This window comes from Canis lupus, chromosome 14 (assembly GCF_048164855.1).
Source record: "Canis lupus baileyi chromosome 14, mCanLup2.hap1, whole genome shotgun sequence".
Classification (NCBI taxonomy): domain Eukaryota; kingdom Metazoa; phylum Chordata; class Mammalia; order Carnivora; family Canidae; genus Canis; species Canis lupus.
Window position 1 is genome coordinate 39,988,428 of NC_132851.1, and position 21,795 is coordinate 40,010,222.

General features: G+C 48.6%; 1 protein-coding gene across 4 annotated transcripts in view; it reads right to left on the reverse strand.

The window, feature by feature from the left end:
• The window catches only part of ARHGAP39 (Rho GTPase activating protein 39), a 90,188-nt gene that overhangs the window by 65,536 nt on the left and 2,857 nt on the right, over positions 1-21,795 (reverse strand). The window lies entirely within an intron of this gene.

Consider the following 21,795-nt stretch of genomic DNA (forward strand, 5'->3'; position numbering starts at 1 on the left):
AATAAAATCTTAAAAGAAAAAGAAAAAGAATTCCATGCCCTATTAGAGGTTCCTTGATACCAAGGATTTGCTAAACTCAGACGAGTTCAAACAAGCTACTTACTTGTTTTTCTGCCTGTGGCCCTGCTCAGTGTCATACAGAAGGTGACTGAGAGAAGGCAGTTTTCATGGCAAAATTAAAAAGCAACATTTCAATACAGTTTAGCAACATGTATTACAGGAAAGAACAGTGTTTTCTTGGTAAGTGCCCACTGAGGCAGATAAACAGCTCACAAAATTTTATAAAAAATTTAGTGAAACTTCATTTCACTATTGTTGATCAGTATCTCCCTAGTATTGTGGGTTTTTTTTTTTTTTAAGATTTTGTTTATTTATTCATGAGACACACAGAGAGAGGCAGAGACACAGGCAGAGGGAGAAGCAGGCTCCATGCAGGGAACCCGATGTGGGACTGGATCCCGGGACCTCAGGATCATGCCCTGGGCCGAAGGCAGACGCTCAACCACTGAGCCACCCAGATGCCCCCTTGCTAGTGTTCTGTTCTGGTTTTTACTTCATCAGACTTTAGTGCACAGAAGACAATGGGACACCATCTCATTCTTCATCTATATTAGCATTATTCTATTTTTTCTTATCTATAAAGGTAAAATTCACATTTAAGTACATTTTTAAATTTCTGTAATCTTTGTATTCATTCCAATAAGTACAAAAATTCAAAACACAATTCTTTTAATAAGATATTACAGGCATACCTCACAGATATTACAGGTTGGGTTCCGGACCACCACCACACAGCAAGTATCACAAGAAAGTCAGTCAAATGAATTTTTTGTTTCCTAGTGCATGTAAAAGTCACGTTTATACTATTCGGTCATCTGTGAAGTGTGCAGTAGCATTATGTCTAAAGAAATGTACATAACTTGATTTTAAAAATGCTTTATTGCTAAAAAAATGCTATCACCTGAGTTTTCACTATCGCAAATCACTTTTTTTTTTTTTTTCTTAATCGCAGATCACTTTAACAAGTATAATAACAGGGCAGCCTGGGTGGCGCAGCGGTTTAGCGCCGCCTGCAGCCCAGGGTGTGATCCTGGAGACCCGGGATCTGTACCTACATTTAAGTTTAAAAGTTAGATGCGGGGCACCTGGGTGGCTCGGCTGAGCATCTGCCTTTGGCTCAGGTCGTGGTCTCGGAGTCCTGGGATGGGGGCCCACATCTCCCTCTCCCTCTGCCCCTCCCCCTAGGTGTGTTCCTTCTCTCTCTCTCTCTCAAACTCTTTAAAAAAAGAGAGAGCTCTTTTTTGGAGCTGCCCCTCTTCACCAGCTCAGAAGCTAGATCCCCATGTGCGTGGGCACCTCAAGAGACCTCTGCATAGGGGTCCTTGATCTCTGGGTCTCCTTGGGCACCAGTTCTCACAGAGGTGATGTGGGAGGTGGTGTCTGAGAGGTCCTAGTCACAGGACCGCAGGTGGAACGGCCACACCCCATCCAGCTCTCGGCGCTAATCCGTGGCACGGGGGTCCCTAAGTGGTGACCCACAGGCCTCCAGGCAGCAGAAACAAGAGGTGATGGCCATGAACACATCAAAGGCACCTTCCAGGAGGGGACACCATGTGGCCTCCGTGCTCGCCTAGCCGTCACAGGAACAAAGGCCCCAACCGGTGCAGACACCCATCCCGTCCCTCTACGTGCTTCACAGGCACAGCCAACTGTCCCTACTGACTGCCACACACACGTGTGCACCTTCCTGACCTCACTGCTGCCTACCCAGCAGTGCCCAACCCCACACCACTCACCTTCCCCTTAAACACCGCCTTTGCTTTTTCCTCCGAAAGGGCGTCTGGAAAAGTCTATATAGGAGGTGAACCCAGGAACCAAGCTCTGGCCGCAAACAGAGCCTGGTTCTTCAGGGATCCAACGAGGTCCCCGCAGGCAGGGAGGGCGCTGGCTGTGCCCAGGATGCACCTATGGCCAGAGAGCAGAGGCCCCCACACGTCCCTGGGATACCCACGGCGCCCAACGCCCTTGCCCTCTCAGACAACCAAGCAGCTCTCCACCTCTCACAAACCAGCCCCACGAATCTGACTCAGTTCTGACTGCGTCAACCTGGAGGAGGCATTAGATCCCACAGGTTGAGGGCCCAGTCCCACAAGACTATGCCCATTTCAGATGCCAAGTGCAAGTGCCGGTTGTCACTGGTGCTTCTGACCAACTGGCTATAAATTGGAGGCTCCCATGACCCACTCCTCAGCTGCCATTAATTTGCTAGAATGGCTCACAGAACGCGGGAAACCAGTTTACTCACTAGGTTACCAGTTTATTACAAAGGATATGAAAGGATATGAATCAACAGCCAGATGAAGAGATCCACAGGCTAAGGCCCCAAACAAAGGAGCTTCTGTCCCCTCAGCGTCTGGGGTGTGCCGCCTCCAGCACCCAGATGCCTCTGCGCACACCAACTCAGAAGCTCTCCAAAGCCTGTCCTTTTGTGTTTTTAATGAGGCATCGGTAGCAGGCTTGACTGATGAAGTCACTGGCCACTGGCAACGCCATCATCTGCAGCCCCTCTCTCCTCCCCGGAGGTCAGGAGGTAGGAATGAAGCTTCCCACGGTCTAGTCCCAGGCTCGGGTCCCTGGCCACCAGCCCCCACCTTCAGGCGCTGTCCAAAAGTCACCTCCGTAACGCAAGACGCCCACTTCACTATGATGGTTCTGAGGCAATTTCAGGAACTGAAGACAAAAAACCAAACATGTAACAAAAGATACTTAGGAGATTCCGAGGGTTTTGGGAACTGAGTCAGAACCCTATGGAGACCAAATTCTCATTGATTATAAATCACAACATCAACACTGGGTCCCTCCACACGCTCGCCCACACCCCCACTCCCACAGGGACCTCAGCGCCCTGCACGCCACAGACCTGGAGTCAGAAAACCAGGAGGCAACCGCTGCTCCCCGGGGAGTCGTGCCTTAGTCACTCCCATCTCCCCCTCCGTCACCCTCCCTTTCAGATTTCAGTCAGGTCCTAATAACCCCAAATTCAAAACTGCAACTTAGAGAGCCTGCCCCTTGGTCCTGGTCAATGCATTCCCTACATGTGCCACGACCCTCGTCTCCCGTTCCTTCACTTCCCGGGATCCCAAAGCCCTCACTCGTGTCCCACCACTCCGCAGGCGCCACGACTTCCCAGCCGCTGCCTGGCACTAACCCTGCTGAAGGACCAAGACCTTTTAGATGCGATGCTCAAAACGCATATGACAGAAGAGAAAATTGGTAAAGTGGACTTTATCAAAATTCGAAACTGTGGGGCGCCCGGGGGCGGGGGAGGGGGCCTGTCAGTGACACGTCTGCCTTCGGCTCAGGTCATGATCCCGGGGTCCAGGGATGGAGCCCCCCCATCGGGCTCCCTGCTCAGGGGGGAGCCTGCCTCTCCCTCTGCCCCTCCTCCTGCTCATGCTCTCTCCCTAAAAAAAAAAAAAAAAAAAAAAAATTAAAATCGTGCTTCAAATGACATCAGGACAGAGAAAAACTAAGCCACAGACAGAAAAAGGTATTTGCAAATCATATAACTGATGAACTTGTATCTACAATGTATTAAAAAACTCAAAAAAAGAAGAAAAACAACCCAAGTAAAAACCAAGCAAAGAATCTGAATAAACATTTCTTCAAAGAGGATATGCGAATGGCCAGAGAGTAAAGATGCTCAGCATCAGTGGTTATCTGGGAGATGCAAACGAAAACCACGGTGTGATGCCAGGTCACACAGCCCCAGGACGGCTGTCACCACGAAGGTGGGCAGCAAGTGTTGGTGGGGACGCAGAGGAGCAGGGGCTCCCAGGCACGGCTGGTGGGCACGCAAAATGATGCTGCCTCTTTGGAAAACAATTCGGTAGTTTCTTAAAAAGCTAAAACATAAACGTTTTATATTTTACACAACCAGCAACTGCACCCCCAGGACCCCGCCCAAATCAAATGAAAAAGGGCGTTTGTACAAAGACTGGCATGTGAGCGCTCACAGCAACCGCACTCACAGAGCCCAAGCCTAAAACACCCAGTGGTCCCCCCACAGAGGATAGACAACCTAAATGTGGGCGTCACTGCAACAGGACGCCGAGCAAGGACGGAAGCCACCAGCAAGACCGCGACGCAGCTGCCCACAAGGCGTGGTCCCACTTTCAGGACCAGGACGCTGCAGGAGGACGGAAGCAGGCGCCTGGGACCAGGCGCTACTCTCCCAGGAGCTGGGCCGCGCGTGGGTCACCTGGTGGCGCGGCTCTAGATGCAGGACGCCACGGGCGCACCTTGCAGGTGAGCCTCACCCCCAGGACGACGGCCCTGCCCCCAGGCCTCAGCTGCGGTCACCCCAACCCCTCACCGCTCAGCTCTGCGTCGCCATCTGTCCCCACGGGCTGTCATTGCTGCCAGCCGGCCCGATGCCCTCGAGCGCCCTCCAGAGTCCGGGCCGCTGTGACCCGCTCACCGACGAGCCGCCAAGGGCCACGGCCAGCCCACAGCGCGTGGGGCGGTGTCGGGGGCTCACGACCGTGTATCTCCGTGCAGGCGGGGGGAGGGCAGTCCCGGGCAGGGGCCAAGTCGTGCCGAGGTCGGAGACGGCCGCCGGTGGTGTGGCGGCCACACTTGCGCTGCTCCGCGACACACAGGCTCCGTAGCCCTGGGGGCCTCGGCGCCGCCACCGAGCCCTCCGTGCCCGGGTCAGCGTGGCAGCGGGCTCAGCTGTCTCAACAGCACACTCTGCTCATCCTTCTTAAAACGTGAAAATCGTGCGTCCCTCTCGGGGCAGAGGGGAGCAGGGTGTCCCGTGCTAACTTCGGGCTGTCGAGTGGGAGCCTGGAGGGAGTGCTCCTCGCCAGCCGCAACAGCAGCCGGACGCAACCTCAAACTTCGATGGGTGCAGGAGAGAAGAGCACCTCGAAGCCGGGGACAGCCTGGTGAACCAGCGGCCGGGGAGCGACAGGGACGAGGCACTGTGCACACAGGACACCGACCCGCCCACCTCCAGCCTCACGGCCCGAGGACCCCACACCCCAGGAGCTCCCACGAGGCCAGGCCCCGCTGTCTGAAGACATGCTGGCCTCTCGGTCAGCCTTACCCACGGCTCCCCGGTAGGCGCAGGGAGGAAGTGACCCCAAGACCACCCAGGGCCACACCGAACACTGCCCTTCCCCACACGCCTCACACAGGAGCTTCAGCTGCTCAGTGACACTTCCCGCTACAAAGGTTTACTGCCGGAGGTCACGGGGGTGGCCAGCAAAGGCTGCTCCCCCAGCACCGCTGCTCCCCTGCCTCGGCTGCTCCTCTAGCACCAGCTGCTCCCCCACCCCGGCTGCTCTCAGCACCAGTTGCTTCCCCAGGACCAGCTGTTCCCTCACCCTGGCTGCTCCCCCAACCTGTCCCTGATCCTCCTCCAGGTACAAGGAAGGGAGCCTGGAGGTGACCCAGCCCCAGGTGACCATACATGATTGCTACAGGCCCTTAAGTTGTGGGGTGATTTATCACAACTGGGAATAATCATCTACAAAAAAATACCCAAGTTATATATCAGATTTTGGCAGTCACAGACTTTCAGTGTAAAAACTACTAAAGGATTGATTTTGGAAACAAAACAAGCCAGAGAAAAACAATGCTAAGCAGGGAAAACATACGACAAATTCAATTACTAGCTGCCCCTGCTGTGGTTGGACCGGATAGCACAGGGTTTTGGTGGGAAGAGTCACTGCCCTTTCCCAGTGAACTGACACAGGCAGGGACAGCTGGACTACAGAGTTTATTTTTATATTTTGTGCCAGATCGGGCCTGGGCCTGCACACTCCAGCCCTAAGGGCCTGAGACCCAGTCAGCAGGCCCCTGTGGTCACCACCCTGGGCTCGTCCAGCCCCTGGCGCCCACCTGTACCCCCTCCCCCACCTCACCCGTTGGGCAGCATGCACTGAGTGTCACTTTGCTGCAGCTGGTTTGTTTCCAATAAAAATTTCTGTGACTTAAAAAAAAAAACAAAACCTGGAACAAGTTTCACTCAACAGTTATAAAGACTACCTAGGAGGGGCAGCCAGTGAATGGCTGATGGGGATCGAAAATAAATGTATACTATGAACAACACCAAAGAACAACTCTCAATCCTGGCCACATACTTGAAATCAAGTGGGAACTTCAAAAAAAATTAGTTGGATTTTTTTTTAAGATTTAGCATCTCTCAAAAAAAAATTTTAAATCTTAAAAAAAAAAAAAAAAAGTAGGGATGCCTGGGTGGCTCAGTGGTTGAGCGTCTGCCTTCAGCCCAGGGTGTGACCCCGGGGTCCTGGGATCAATTCCCACATCGGGCTCCCTGCATGCAGCCAGCTTCTCCCGCTGCCTGTGTCTCTCCCTCCCTCTCTCTCACAAATAAATAAATCTTTAAAACAAAACAAAAAAGTAGCTGATGGCAGACTCTAGTACATTTTTAAAGTCCTCAATGTGGTTTTCACCTGTAGCTGGAATAAAAAATCACCAATAAACAAAATAGAAATTAAAGCCAAAGTATTAATAGGAAACCAAAGAAACTAGAATAGTAAGTGACAGACACAAACACAACACCAGGCCTGACAGCCAGCTGTGCAGTAAAGAGTGGCTGAGACAATGAAAAAGAGCTGCACCCTCAAGGAAGCACAGCAGCCCCCCATGCTGTGTTCTCCCTGCAGGTAAAATCCTCACAGAGTGACAATCACCAATATTGATTAGAGACTCTGAAGACACTAACGCTTAACCTCCAGATCGTCATTTAATCTACAAGGACTTCATGTGCAGAAAACTGAAAAATTCCTAAAAAATTTAAGGAACAGCCTTCTGTTCAATGGAGCCAGAGCCCCAGTCATGGCTCAGCCTGGGTTTGTCCTCCTGCTGCAGCCACTGAAAACTAGACTAGGGGTGTGCAAACACTCCTGTCACTGCTGGACAACAAGCAGCACAGTGCTTGTTGCAAATCATATAACTGATGAACTTTTATCTACAATGTATTAAAAAATACATTAATACAGGGAGCGAGCCCTGCCATTTCTCTACTTCTGCCTGGAGACACTCCCAGACCATGGGGCAAGGACAGGGGCCCCAAGTGGGCAACTCACTGAGCCAAGCAGAGTCACTGGAAGCCAATGACTGCACTTCCAGCTGTGAGAGGAAGGAAGGTGGTGAATTTGATTGAAGAAGCACAGAGAAAACAAACAGGTTATCAATTAGCCCAACATAGAAACCATTGGAACTCGCCCCAAATAGAGAGGATGATATAAATAGCTGAAAAGATAATGGCCAAAAATATTCTAAAATTGGGCAGCCCGGGTGGCTCAGCAGTTTAGCGTGATCCTGGAGACCTGGGATCGAATCCCACGTCGGGCTCCCTGCATGGGGCCTGCTTTTCCCTCTGCCTGTGTCTCTGCCTCTCTCTGTCTCTCTCTCTCTCTCTCTGTATGTCTCTCGTGAATAAATAAAATCTTTTTAAAAATTCTAAAATTTCAATAAAACTAAAACGCTACAGATGCAAGAAACTCAATGATTACCAAGTAGAAAAACAAGAAATCACACCTAGGTTCATCATCACTTAAAACCAGTGAGAAAACACTCATCAGAAGGCATACACAATGGAAAAAAATGAGCAGCATCTTTAAAATACTAAAAAACAGAAAACAAAAATGCCAAAAGCCAAAAGCCATCAATCTAGCATTTTATGTCTAGTTAAAATATTCTTCAAAAATGAAGACAAGCGGTGTCTCTGGGTGGCTCAGTCAGTTAAGCATCTGACTTTGGCTCAGGTCAAGATCTCAGAGTCCTGGGAGCAAGTCCCATGTCTGGCTCCCTGCTCAGCAGACAGTCTGCTTCTCCCACTGACCTTTCCCCTGCTCACATAAATAAATAAAATCTTTTTTTAAAAAATAAAGACAAAATTTTTTTCCCCTTGGTGTCCATCAATAGATGAATGGATAAAGAAGATGTAGTCTATATATACAATGGAATATTCCTCACCCATTAGAAACGATGAATACCCACCATTTGCTTCGACGTGGATGGACTGGAGGGTATTATGCTAAGTGAAGTAAGTCAATTGGAGAAGGACAATAATTATATGGTTTCACTCATACAGGGAATATAAGAAATTGAAAGGGATTAAAGGGGAAAGGAGAGAGAAATGAGTGGGAAAAATTAGAGAGGGTGATACAACATGAGAGACTCTAACTCTGGGAAACAAACAAGGGGTAGTGAAAGGGGAGGTGGGTGGGGGGATGGGGTGACGGGGTGATGGGCATTGAGGGTGGCACTTGACAGGATGAGCACTGGGTGTTATACTATTTGTTGGCAAATAGTTAATTAGCATTGATTAATTTTTTTCCACAGCATTATATTTTACTTTATTTTTTTATACTTTTTTAAAAAAGATTTTATTTATTTATTCATGAGAGAGACACAGAGAGAGGCAGAGACACAGGCAGAGGGAGAAGCAGGCTCCATGCAGGGACCCTGATGTGGGACTTGATCCCAGGAACCCAGGATCACAAGCCCTGGGCCGAAGGTGGGCACTAAACCACTGAGCCACCCAGGGATCCCCATATACATTTTTAAATTTAAATTCAACCATATTTAAAAAGCCTAAAAAAGAAAAAATAACATGATCATAATAGAGGCAGAAAAACATTTAATAAAATCCACCATTCATTTTTAATAAAATCTCAAAGCAAAGTAATAGAAGGGAACTCCTCAACCTGATAAAGGGTATATATACAAAACCTACACACATACTAACTAGTGAAATACTGAATGCATTCCCCCATGATCAATAACAAGGAAAGCACATCCACTCTCAGTACTTCCATAGGTATTTTACTGGATGTCCTAGGTAGTGCAATAGGCAAAAAAAAAAAAAAAAAAAAAGAAATAAAGGGAATTTGAATTCAAAAGGAAGAAATGAAACTACCTTTATTTACAGACAAAATGAGTGCATATAATAAAAAACATTGTTTAATATTAGTAAACTTTAACACTTAATAAACATTAGTGACAAATCTGACAAAATATATACACCAAGTACTACAAAGTATTGATGAAAGAAATTTAAATGGATCTCAATTTATGAAGAGGTATTACTAGGTTCATGGATTAGAAGGTTCAATCTATTTGATCCCATGCAATTCACTCTTCCCACAGATGTTGACCCCAAAAGCACTCCCAAGTTTCTGCAAATCTCCATCCCAAAGTCTGCTTCCCAGGGAACCCAACATGGATAGTAATTAAAACTGACCCTTGAACAATGTAGGGTAAGGGTGCCGACCGCCACACACTTGAAAATCTGCATATAACTTGTGACAACCTCAAAACTTACTACTAACATCCTACTGTTGATCGGAAGACTTCTCAATTACATAGACAGTCGATTAACACAGATTTTGTATATGTATTATATTCCATACTATTACAATAAGGTAACCTAAGAAAACGAAAAATATTAAGAAAATCATAGGGAAAACACATTTACGGTACCATATTGTATTTTAAAAATCTGTGTAGGGGCACCTGGGTGGCTCAGCGGTTGAGCATCTGCCTTTGGCTCAGGTCATGATCCCGGGGTCCAGCATCGAGTCCCACGTCGGGCTCCCTGCATGGAGCCTGCTTCTCCCTCTGCCTGGGTCTCTGCCTCTCTCTCTCTCTCTCTGTGTCTCTCATGAATAAATAAATAAAATCTTTAAAAAAAAAATCTGTGTATAAGCGGAACTATTGTTCAGACCAAAAGTTGTCCAAGAGTCAACTTTATATATATGTGAAGGAAACAAAGGAGACGGAAGTGTAGGATATAATACTTACGTACGAGGGGTAGATACCTAGCTAGCCAGCAATGTGTCAACCCCGACGGTGGAGTGTGATGAGCATAACTAGACGAACACAGTGAGGGCTGGAGGGAAACGGCCAGAAACCCCCTACGTGTGCTTCAAAACTGTGCTTTTGAAGAATGCTTGCTTTCTTCATTATTTTTTTTAAGATTCATTTATGAGAGAGCGCGGGCAAGTCGGAGAAGGCGCAGAGGGCGATAGTCTCGAGCTGAGTGTGCTGAGCGCAGAGCCGGATGCGAGCATCAAGCTCAAGGCCCTGAGACCAGGACCCGAGCCAAAACCAAGAGTCACACGCTTAACTGACTGAGCCGCCCAGGAGCCCTGAGGAATGTTTTCTTTTACGATAGGTAAGATCATATAAAATTGCCATTTTTCAACAGTTTTTCTGACCTACAGAAACTGCAATTTCAGATGGTTCAACTTTGTATTTTCACAGTGTCCTGCCTCAACCACCACAAAATACCCATCAGGCTAATAAATTCTCTCTTTTCCATCACCACCAGCCCTAAAATCTAAGTGTGGAAACACAAGTGTTGTCCGTCGAGTTCAAAATTCAAGAGTCTACAATGAAGACATTTTTTAGAATATTTCACGAGGTCTAAACAACGAGATGAGAGAATTCCAAACAATCCTCTGAGGCACTCGCCCTTGGCTCATTCTCTGGATGAAATGCTTCACCCTCACCTGCAGACAGGTCAGCTCCCCGACCGCAGTCCTGTGGGCCCCCCTGCGTGGGCCCCCAAGGCTCAGCTCCCCTACTCTGCGTCCCTCCCGGGTCTGCACCGCAGACCCTCTGGCAGCCAGCCGCGCCCTCAGAGCCCGGCCACCGCAGCCCCCAGGTAGGCTGAACGCCCACGTCTGCTGCGCGCCCGCCCAGAGCCCACCGCCCGCCTGGCACCTATCGGCGCACACCCGGGGCTGAACTCCCTCCAGCCGCGCGGGCGCGCGGGTCCAGTACGGGGGACTCCGGGCTCGCAACCGCTCCCCGTCCAGCCCCCGCGGCCCGACTCCACAGGTTCCCGAGGGCCAGCCAGCAGCACCTCAGGCGGTGCCCCAAAGTAGAGGGCCACCCCTCACACCACCGTTTTCCGGGGTGTGCCCACCGGCACTGCTACCGGCCACTGCAAGGGGCGCCTGGTGTCTCGGGCCTGGGTTGAGCCCCACGTGGCTCCCGCTCGGCGGGGCGTCTGCGGCTCCCCCTCCCTCTGGCCCTCCCCTGCTCATGCTTTCATGCTCAAATAAGTAAGTCAATAAATAAAATCTTTAAAAAATAAATTCTAATTAAGACTAAATAACATTTTTTAAAAGATTAAATAACATCTAGGGATCCCTGGGTGGCGCAGCAGTTTAGCGCCTGCCTTTGGCCCAGGGCGCGATCCTGGAGACCCAGGATCGAATCCCACGTCGGGCTCCCGGTACATGGAACCTGCTTCTCCCTCTGCCTATGTCTCTGCCTCTCTCTCTCTCTGTGTGTGACTACCATAAATAAATAAAAATTAAAAAAAAAAAAAGATTAAATAACATCTAACATTCACCTCCCCCCCCCACAAGGCACGTTTCAGCCCTCAGCAGCCCTCGTGGCTCGTGGCTGTGCTGTTTCTGGGCAGCACCACCAAGAGTGTGCCTCTTACCATCCTGGTCCAATCCTCTCCCACTACTCTGTTCCAATAAAAACATCTCGCTAATTGCTCCTCAATTACGCTTTGCACGTGCCGAGCCCGAGTCCTACCTGAGGAACACTGTCGTCCATCACAAAGGCCTCAAGGAGCCCCGGGGGTGACCACCAGTCCCCACATTCCCGGACACCAGAGTCCAGCCGGGCTTCAGAGAGCCCTCACGCCCCTTCCTCCAGGAGGCACTCAGCTCAAACCCGTCCTGCCGCTCCTGGGCCAGCAGCGCCCCCTCCGTGCACACAGATGCACACACATGCTTGTACGCACGCACAGTGACAGACACATCTGCACGTACACACTATCTGCCCACAGCAGCCAGAGTTTTCCAAAGTGTCTATTAAATGAAGTGGCTGCGATATGATGATTTATAAGAAACGTACGTTTCCTTTTCATCCACAGTTCCTAAAAACTGCTTCAGGGTAAAAGTGAAATGGGGGTGTTATTATTAATGAAGGTGACTTCTGGGCCCCGCCAAGGGGCAGGCGCTGGGTGCCAAGAGGACCAACCAAGAGATTAGAGGTTAGAACTTTGGTCCTGACTCCCGGCCCCCAAGGGAGAGGGGAGGTGGGACTGGGCCCCTTTCACACCTTCTCCCCTCCCAAACCTCCAGCAGCCCCTCCTCCTCCCCATGGAGAAGCGTCAGGAGAGGACATGCATCGCCCCACGCAGGCACCCACCACGGCGCGGCAAGTGTCCCCCTACAGCCCTTCTTCCTAAGATGCCAGCACCCCAGCGCTCAAGCAGCTATAATTTCTTGCATCCTACACAGCATGCGACCAAGTAACCTTCTGTGGCCCATTAACGGCAAAGCCCTTGAAAAAGGGGTCTGTGCTCAGAACCTCCAGTCTTCTGTCCCTTTTCTCTTCCGCCCACTCCAAACATGCTTTTGCTCGCCGACCCCCAGAAACCCGGAGTCCGCTCTTCCAAGTCGCCAAGAGCCTTGGTCTTGAGCCCAGGGGGCTGACAACCACTCCCTCCTGCCCACGGACCACCTGGGTCACCCTGCCCCCCATGTCCTCCCGACAGCCATTCCCCGGCACCCCCTCCTCGGGGCTCCCCAGGCGCTGCAGGTCTGTGCCCACAGTCTCCCTCTGAGCTCAAACTCCCAGATGGAGCACACCCAAACTAGACTCCCGAGCTGACCGCTGGGACCCCACCAGGAAATCTTCATGGTTAACCTCAAAACATGTCCAGATCCTCAGGAAAGACGAAGAAAGGGGACTATTAAGAAAAGAGATCCCCAAAAGATCCACACACATCGCCAGACTCCGGGGTCCTCTCCAGCACCTTGCCCTGCTCATGCCCCCACACCCGCACTGCAGTCCGTGCCCCGCCCAGTCCTCCCCCTCCTCCGGCCCCCAACAGTCTGTGCTCAGCAGCAGCCACAGTGGGGCGCCTCTGCTCAGGGCACACATGTGGCCCGGGAGGGCCCCGGGCAGTCTGCAAGCACAGCGCCCCCAGCCCCTAGAGGCCTCTGCAGGCTGTTCTCGGGTCTGGAATCCTTCCCCCGCATGTGGTTTACCACTTTCACCTGCTCCACCTCGGCTCAGATTCATCATCTGCGAACGAGGCCACCTGTCCCCATACGGGCCCAGTCTCCGTGGCAGCACCGACACCTGACGCAGCGCTGGCTACTGCTGGCCAGAGGGCCGGGGCTGGCCCCCTCTCCACGGCGGTGCCCAGGCACCTAGAACAGCCCCCGCCGCAGGGAGTCGCGCAAGTGGTGCATTTACCCGAGGCCGGGGAAGCCACACCTGGACAGAAGTACGCGTCGAAGGTTAGGGGCTGGCGTTCCGCGGTCAGCGCACGGGGACCTGCACCCCAGCTCTGCCTACCACCTGGGTGCTCGGGTTCGGTTTCCGTGTCTGCCAGGTGCGACCAAGAGCACCCGCCACACGGGGCAGGCGCAGAAGTTACACAAAGCACAGACTGTGCTCCAGACGGCGTCTGCGCCAGAAGCATCAAACCACAACAGCCGTAACAGGCAACATGTATCTTTAAAAATATTTTTCCAGGGGCGCCCGGGAGGCTCAGCGGTTTAGGGTCTGCCTCGACTCAGGGCGTGACCCCGGGGTCCTGGGATAGAGCCCCGCATCGGGCTCCCTGCATGGAGCCTGCTTCTCCCACTGCCTGCGTCTCTGCCTCTCTCTCTCTCTCTCATGAATAAATAAAATCTTTAAAACAAACTATATCTAAAAAAAAAAAAAATTTTTTTCCAGGGGCGCCTGGGTGGCTCAGGGGTTGAGCATCTGTCTTCGGCCCAGGGCGTGATCCTGGGGTCCTGGGATCGAGTCCACATCAGGCTCCCTACATGGAGCCTGCTTCTCCCTCTGCCTGTGTCTCTGCCTCTCTCTCTCTATGTCTTTCATGAATAAATAAAATCATAAAAACAAAACAAAAGAAAATTTTTCCAGGGACGTCTGGGTGGCTTGGTCAGTTGAGCCTCTGAGTCTTGGTTTTGGCTCAGGTCACGATCTGAGTTGTGGGATCGGGCCCCACATTGGGCTGCCCAGCTCCCTGCTCGGTGAGGAGTCTGCTTCTCTCTCTTTCTCCTTCAGCCCCTCCCCCTGTGCACATGCTCTCTCTCTCTCTCTATATATATATGTAAATCTTTACAAAAGCATTTTTTCCTGGACTTCACAGGCAGTAACAGCTTGTTAGCTGAGGCAATGTTCAAACCACTGAGCAAGCCGAAAATGCCAGTGAGGCACATCAGGATAAATCACATTTGTAGCCTTAAAAAAAAATAAAAATTAAAATTAAAATTAAAATTAAAATTAAAAAAAAATTTTTTTTAACCTACTCCCAGAACTCAAAAAAGCTACTGAATGATCAGCCCCCTGAAAACCGACAAACTAGAGGATGGAAAGGTTGGAATTTGTCCACTCTCCATTATTTTCAGAAAGATTTTTGTAAAATAAATGCACTAAAATTTTTGTAGTATATTATTTCTATTGCTTATTTAGAATTATCAACCCAATGGGGAAAAAGAGTATGCATATGCATTTGCTGAACCATGCAATATCCCTGCTGGAAGGACAAAGGAGACTCTAAGTCAGTGGCTGCCTTCAGGAATGGGACCTGGAGACCTGAAGGGGGGGAGGGGGAGAGAGACTTTTTACTGCATACTCTTTAAGTCCTTCAAGGTTTTGAACATTTGTTCAAATAGATAAAAGAAAAAATTTTGAAAGATTTATTAGCAATGAAAAACCTGAAAATACAATTAACAAAGCAATTCCATTTATAATCACAAGGAAAAAAAAATCCACTGAAAAAAATAAAGGAGAGATCCCTGGGTGGCTCAGCAGTATAGCATCTGCCTTCGGCTCAGGGCGTGACCCCGGGGGTCCTGGGATTGAGTCCCACATGAGGCTCCTCTGCATGGAGCCTGCTTCTCTCTGCCTGTGTCTCTGCTTCTCTCTGTGTCTCTCATGAATAAATAAATAAAATCTTTAAAAAAAATTTAGTAATAAACTTAACAAAAGAAATTCAAGACTTATACACTGAAAGCTACACAATATTGTTGAAAGAAATTAAAGATCTAAGAATAAGATATCCCATATTCATGGAATGTTCTTAACATTCTTACTCTTAACAATAAGCCAAAACACTCCAAACTCATCTATAGACTCAACAGATCCTTATCAAAATCGAACTTGCACTTTTGCAGAAACAGAAGCCGAACATGAAATTCATATGGACTTTCAAGGGACACAGGAAAGAAAATCTTGAAAAGGAAGATCAAGTGGAAGACTCACACTTTCTGACTTCAATACTTAACTGCAAAACTATGGTAATCAAGACAGGCTGGTACCAGTGTAAGCACAGACATACAGACCACTGGAACAGAGTTAAGAGTCAAGAAACAAACCCTCAAAGTTACAGACAAGTGATTTCTGACAAGGGTGCCAAGATGATTCAACAGGGAAAGAATGAGCTGTCTTTTCAACAAATGGTGCTGGGATAACTGGATATCCACAGCAAAAGGATGAAGCTGGACCCTCACTTCATATCTCACAAAAAAATTAACTATAAAATTCTTAGAACACAACACAGGAATAAATCTTTATTACTCAGGATTAAGAATTGGTTTTCTAGGATCCCTGGGTGGTTCAGGGGTTTAGTGCAAGCCTCCAGCCCAGGGCGTGATCCTGGGGTCCCGGGATCAAGTCCTGCATCGGGCTCCCTGCACGGAGCCTGCTTCTCCCTCTGCCTGTGTCTCTGCCTCTCTCTCTCTCTCTCTCTCTCTCTCCGTGTGTGTCTCATGAATAAATAAATAAAATCTTTTTTTAAAAAATTGTTTTAAAAAAAATTGTTTTTTTTAAGCTACAACACCAAAATACAAGCAACAAGAAAATAAATTGGAATTCATCAAAATTTAAAACTTTTGTAGGGATCCCTGGGTGGCGCAGCGGTTTGGCGCCTGCCTTTGGCCCAGGGCGCGATCCTGGAGACCCGGGATCGAATCCCACATCGGGCTGCCGGTGCATGGAGCCTGCTTCTCCCTCTATGTCTCTGCCTCTCTCTCTCTGTGACTATCATAAATAAATAAAAAAAGAAGAAAAAAAAAAAAACCTTTTGTACTTCTAACAATACCATCAGGAAAGTGAAAAGACAACAACAAAATGGGAGAATACATTTGCAAACTGATCAGGGGCTTGCTATATGAACACACAGCACAGTAACCAAAAAGATAAATAACCCAATTAAAAAATGAGCAAAGGACGCCCGGGTGGCTCAGTCAGTTAAGTATCCAACTTCAGCTCAGGTCATGACCTCAGGGTCCCAGGATTGAGTCATGTCGGCAGACTCCATGCTCAGAGGGGGAGTCCGTTTGTCCCTCTGCCCACTCCACTCCCTGCGTGTGCGCACACGTGCTCTAATATATTACATCTTTTTTTTTTTAATTTTTTTTTTTTATTATGATAGTCTCACAGAGAGAGAGAGAGAGAGAGAGAGAGGCAGAGACACAGGCAGAGGGAGAAGCAGGCTCCATGCACTGGGAGCCCGACGTGGGATTCGATCCCGGGTCTCCAGGATCGCGCCCTGGGCCAAAGGCAGGCGCCAAACCGCTGCGCCACCCAGGGATCCCTATTACATCTTTTTTAAAAATGAGCAAAGGACAGATGCCTGGGTGGCTCAGCCGTTCGGTGCCTGCCTTCAGCTCAGAGCATGACCCTGGGGTCCTGGGATCGAGTCCCTCGTGGGGATCCCCGCAGGGAGCCTGCTTCTCCCTCTGCCTGTGTCTCTGCCTCTCTCTGTCTTTCATGAATAAATAAATAAAATCTTTAAAAAAAAAAAAAAAAGAGCAAAGAACCTGAATGGACATTTCTCCAAAGCTGACATATAAACTGCCAACAAGCACATGAAAAGATACTCAACATCATTAGCTAGCAAGGAAACGCAAATCGAAACCACAATGAGACCCTACTTCACACCCACTGGGTTGGTTATAATAAAAAAGACACTCAGGGGCCCGAGTGGCTCAGCTGGTTAAGTGGTGAAGCGTCTGACTCTTGATTTGGGCTCAGGTCATGATCTCAGGATTGTAAGATCAAGCCCCACAGCAGGCTCAGCGCTTGCAGCAGTCTACCTAAGCTTCTCCTCCTCCTGTCCCCCAGCCCTCTCACCTCCACCCCTGCTCATGAGCACACCCTCTCTCTTAAAAAAAAAAAAAAAAAAAAAAAAAGACAAAATAACAAGTGTTGGAGAGGATGTGGAAAAACTGGAACCTTTACATGCTAGTAGCAGGAATTTAAACTTTGGCGCTAAAAAAAAAAAAAATAAAAAAAATAAAAAAATAAACTTTGGCGCTTCTTCAAAAATAACCCTAGAGCTACCGTAAGATGTAGCAATTTCACTCTTAGGTAAACACCCCAAAGAAATGAAAACATATGCAAACACTGGTTCTCCAATATGTACAAACACTTGTTCACAAATATGTACAAACAGCAGCATTATTCATGATAGCCAAAAAGTGGAAATAACTCAAAAGTCAGTAACAATGAATGGAAAAATAAAATGTGGTACAGTCATAGGATGGAATATTATTCAGCCATAAAAGGCTGAATGCGTTACCCCAGCACACCAAGCAGCAGCACGGCGTCCGCAGAGACCAGCAGCTCAAGACAATCCCTCCTATCACCCTCCACATGTAACCATCAAGCCCTATCGATGTGACACCTCTGCCGACCTCTCCGCCTCCACCCCACGTTCACTCCTGAACCTGTTTCTGTATCTTCATCTCCAATTCACTCCTGATGTGACAGCCAGGGTAAGGCTTCCAAAAGACTGCCTTCTGACATGTCCTGTAGTTGGTGGGGTCTGGCTGCCCACCCACCTCGCCCCTCTCCCAGGCTCCCACTCCATGAGCCCTGCTGCCCCCAGGGCGCCGTATGAGCTAATCCTCCTCCCCACTCTCCAACCATAATGTGGCTTCAAACTCAATCTTGTGCCCAATTAATACACCTGAACACCCAGTCACAGAGTCCCCTCCTTTCTAGATGAGATACCCTTTCTTCCAGAAAGCCTATCTAAACTTTGTTCATTCCAGGCCCAGCTAGTCGCCACTGCAGGCGTCTCCTCAAGACCCTACGCTTGCCTCTACCACTGCTGTCTACATGAGGTTATCATAATCCACTCTCGTGTGTCCGCACCAGGGGGTCTGGTCTGTCTCCATCTCAGGACACTGACAAGAGGCTGGCACACAGCAGGTGACAGGAGAGACCAGGAGCAGGATACACGTGGGCGGGCCTGTCGACACAGAACCAGATGTCAAGTCTTGACAAACCAGTGGAGAAGCCGTCTACTCGTGAGCAGCCCCCATCCTGGGCCCCAGCGGCCACGGGCAGGAAGGCCCAAACTGTTCCTGGACAGCTACCTGTGGTCCTCACACACCCCTGTGAATGAAGGTCTTTGAGACCCACAGAGTTACTCCCTTCTAACTTTTAGGAACCAGAGGTGGGATCCCTGGGTGGCGTAGCAGTTTGGCACCTGCCTTTGGCCCAGGGCGCTATCCTGGAGACCCGGGATCAAATCCCACATCGGGCTCCCGGTGTATGGAGCCTGCTTCTCCCTCTGCCTATGTCTCTGCCTCTCTCTCTCTCTCTCTGTGACTATCATAAATAAATAAAAATTTATTTTTTTAATAAATTAATTTGTTATTGTTCAAATAAATAAAAATTAAAAAAAAAAAAAAAAAAGGAACCAGAGGTTACTTCATGGATTTCCCAGAGTTGGAAGAAATAAGAATCTTAATAGCATAGCTGAATTGCGAATACAAAATATAATGGCCAGCACCACAATTAAACAAAAAAACAATGAGTCCAGAAGCTGCCTCGCCTTTATTAGTGACATACGCAAGCTGATGCACAAATAATGAGAGAACTGTGGGCTGGGGAAGTTTATATTGTACATGCTTCGTCACACTCCTAACTGCTAGGAAGAATGTGCTAGCCACCACAGAAATACCAGGGAATGGTGGAAAGGTCTCTACTAGAAAACCATTGGCAGCGTCTTAGGGACAGTATTACTGTAAAGCTCAACCCAGGAAGGAGGTCCCAGCCACTCTGAGAGGAACCCCAAGAAATGACCAGGAGAGAGGCTCCTGCCCTGTCTGCTGACCGGAAGGAGTGGATCCAGTTTTGTCATCTGTGAAATGGTGTGAAAAGGAGGGGCGCCTCGGTGGACTGCTGTGAGGATGGGGGGAACTGGTACATGGAAAGGGCTTTGGATAACATGTGGTGGTCCCTGTACACTGTCGGTATTACAGGAGTCCCCCTTTATCCACGGGACATGCTTCAGACCCCCAGTGGGTGTCTGAAACTCCAGATAACACTTAACTGTATATACTGTTTTTTCCTACATATATATACCTGGGATAATAAAGTTTAATTCATAAATCAGGCACAATAAAAGATTAACAATAATAAACTAGAACAATTATTAATAATACACCATAAAAGAGTTATGTCAATGTGGGGAAAAGAAAAAAAAAAAAAAGACCAAGAGAAGAAACAAGACAGACAAAGGCACAGGGTCAAAAAGGAAAATCAGCTGAATACCCGAAGCTGGGGTGACTGGTTTACACTGCAGCCAGAAACATGGGGCTTGCTGGTCTTCCCCCAGTGTACACAAGGACAGAAAACGGGCTCCGCTGACTCGTCTGCCTCTTGGTGTTAAAACTAATTTTTAAAGCCTCGTGCACATACAACACTCAGTACCTTACAGGACCCTCCAGGATTCAGTCGTGCTGCAGCCTTACAACACCCCTGGAAAATAAACAGGACAGACATCCTCTAATCCGCACACAAAAGCCCAGGCTCGGATGTTAAACTGTTCAGCTGTGATCAGCTGCACTGGTCAGGGATGGAGTCAAAGCTGAAGGCTAGTCTTCTGTAGCATCAGCGACACCTGGCAGTCAGAAGCCGACCAGGGATTTACGGCTCACTCCCCAAGCCGCCCAGTGGGCCTTTCCTCACAACCCCGGGACGGTGTCAACACCAAGACTCCCTGTGGGCTCCCACCCTGGAATGCTCCCTTCTGAAAAATCCCAGTCCCTCTTGTTCCTAACAGCTTTATTGAGGTATAATTCACATACCTAAAATTCACCCATTTAAGGTGGACAACACACAGCCTTCACCACAGGCAATTACAGGATACTTTCATTATCCCCCAAATAACCCCAAATCTCTTAGCTGTAACCCCTCAGGCTCAGACAACCACTAATCTACTTTCTATCTATGGATTTGCCTACTCTGGACATTTCACGCAAATGAAATCATACAATATGTGGATTCTTATGTCTGGCTTCTTTCGCTCAGCACAATGTTTTGAGATCCATCCATGTCGTAGCATGAATCAGTACCCCATTTTTTTTATTGCCAAATAATATTCCATTCCATGGACAGACCACATTTTGTTTATCCATTCATGTGTTGCTGGACGTTTGGGTTTTTTCCAATTTTTGGCTATTATGAATAGCTGCTGCTGTGAACATCTGTGTACAAGTATTTGTGCGATAGTGTTCTCCTAGTTACTCTTATCTATAAGAACACACAAAAAGTGAGCCAATTTCCAACTGAGAAACTCATTTAACCTGATCATACCATATTGTTTAAGATCTAGATAACTGGGAAAAATAAATGACCACAGGAAGTACAAAGATAAAGACATGAAGATATAAGAGCAAAACTTGATCTAATGGAATAAATAATGATTAAGGAAAGAAGTGCTATTTCTAGGGATGGGTCCTACAGGGATATTCCCACATTACCAAGCTCTGTATCTGCAAACTTACTTGTGACTGCACAAAATGTGGTATTCAGCATTAGGGGCTACTGAGATAAATCATAGCACCTCCATGCAGCCAAACACAATGCAGCCACGTAAGAAAATGAACTGGGAAATGTACTGATATGGGATGACTTCCCAAACATATTTAGTTAAAAATGGCAAGGTTCAGAAACTTTTTGGAAAAGAGTAGGAAAAAAAGCATTTGCTCTTATAGGTATAAAGTATCTCTAGAAGGAGATACAGTAGGTGCCTCCAGGGGACCAGGCTCCTGGGTCCAGAACAGAAGTGACATTGTGCGGTATTTTCCACTGTGAACATGAATATATTATCTATCCTAAGAGAACTTGTTTTAACCTTTCAAGAAGCAAAAATAAATAGAATCTATGAGAATTAAAAAAATTATACTTAAGAAAGAAGAAAAGAGGCTCTGGGTCATTCTAAGCAGCCCAAATGGAGGAAACAAATAAGGGAGCTGCTCCCACTGCTGTGTTAATCCTCCTCTGGGGTGAAACCTGCCCAAATCCACCATCTTTCCTGAGGTCAATGCCCTAAGAAAATGTTGCAAAGAGACACTGAGAATACAAAGGTTTCTTTTGCCCTCAAAGACCTCCCAGTGCAGAGGGGAGACAACTCTGATTTGTGCAGTGACCAAAGGTGCAGCTCACATACCACGGGATGCAGAAGTTGTTCTGAGTGAAGGAAGGCATCAGACAGGCTCGTCCTGGGGCAAGCCCCCTTGAGGGCCAAAGGAGGTGAAGAGGCCACTCAAGCTTTGCTTGTTTTGAGAGGAGCGGGGGGGAGGAGGGAGCGGAGCAGAGCCTGGCCTTTGCAGCTCCGGCTGCTGTCGCTGGAGAGCAGAGCGTGAGTCAGGGGCACACAGGGAAAAGCAGTCTAAGAGGCATGTGGAGCCAGGCAGGCGTGCGGGGCAGAGGAGCAACCAGCTGGACACCCTCTGGGCCTGC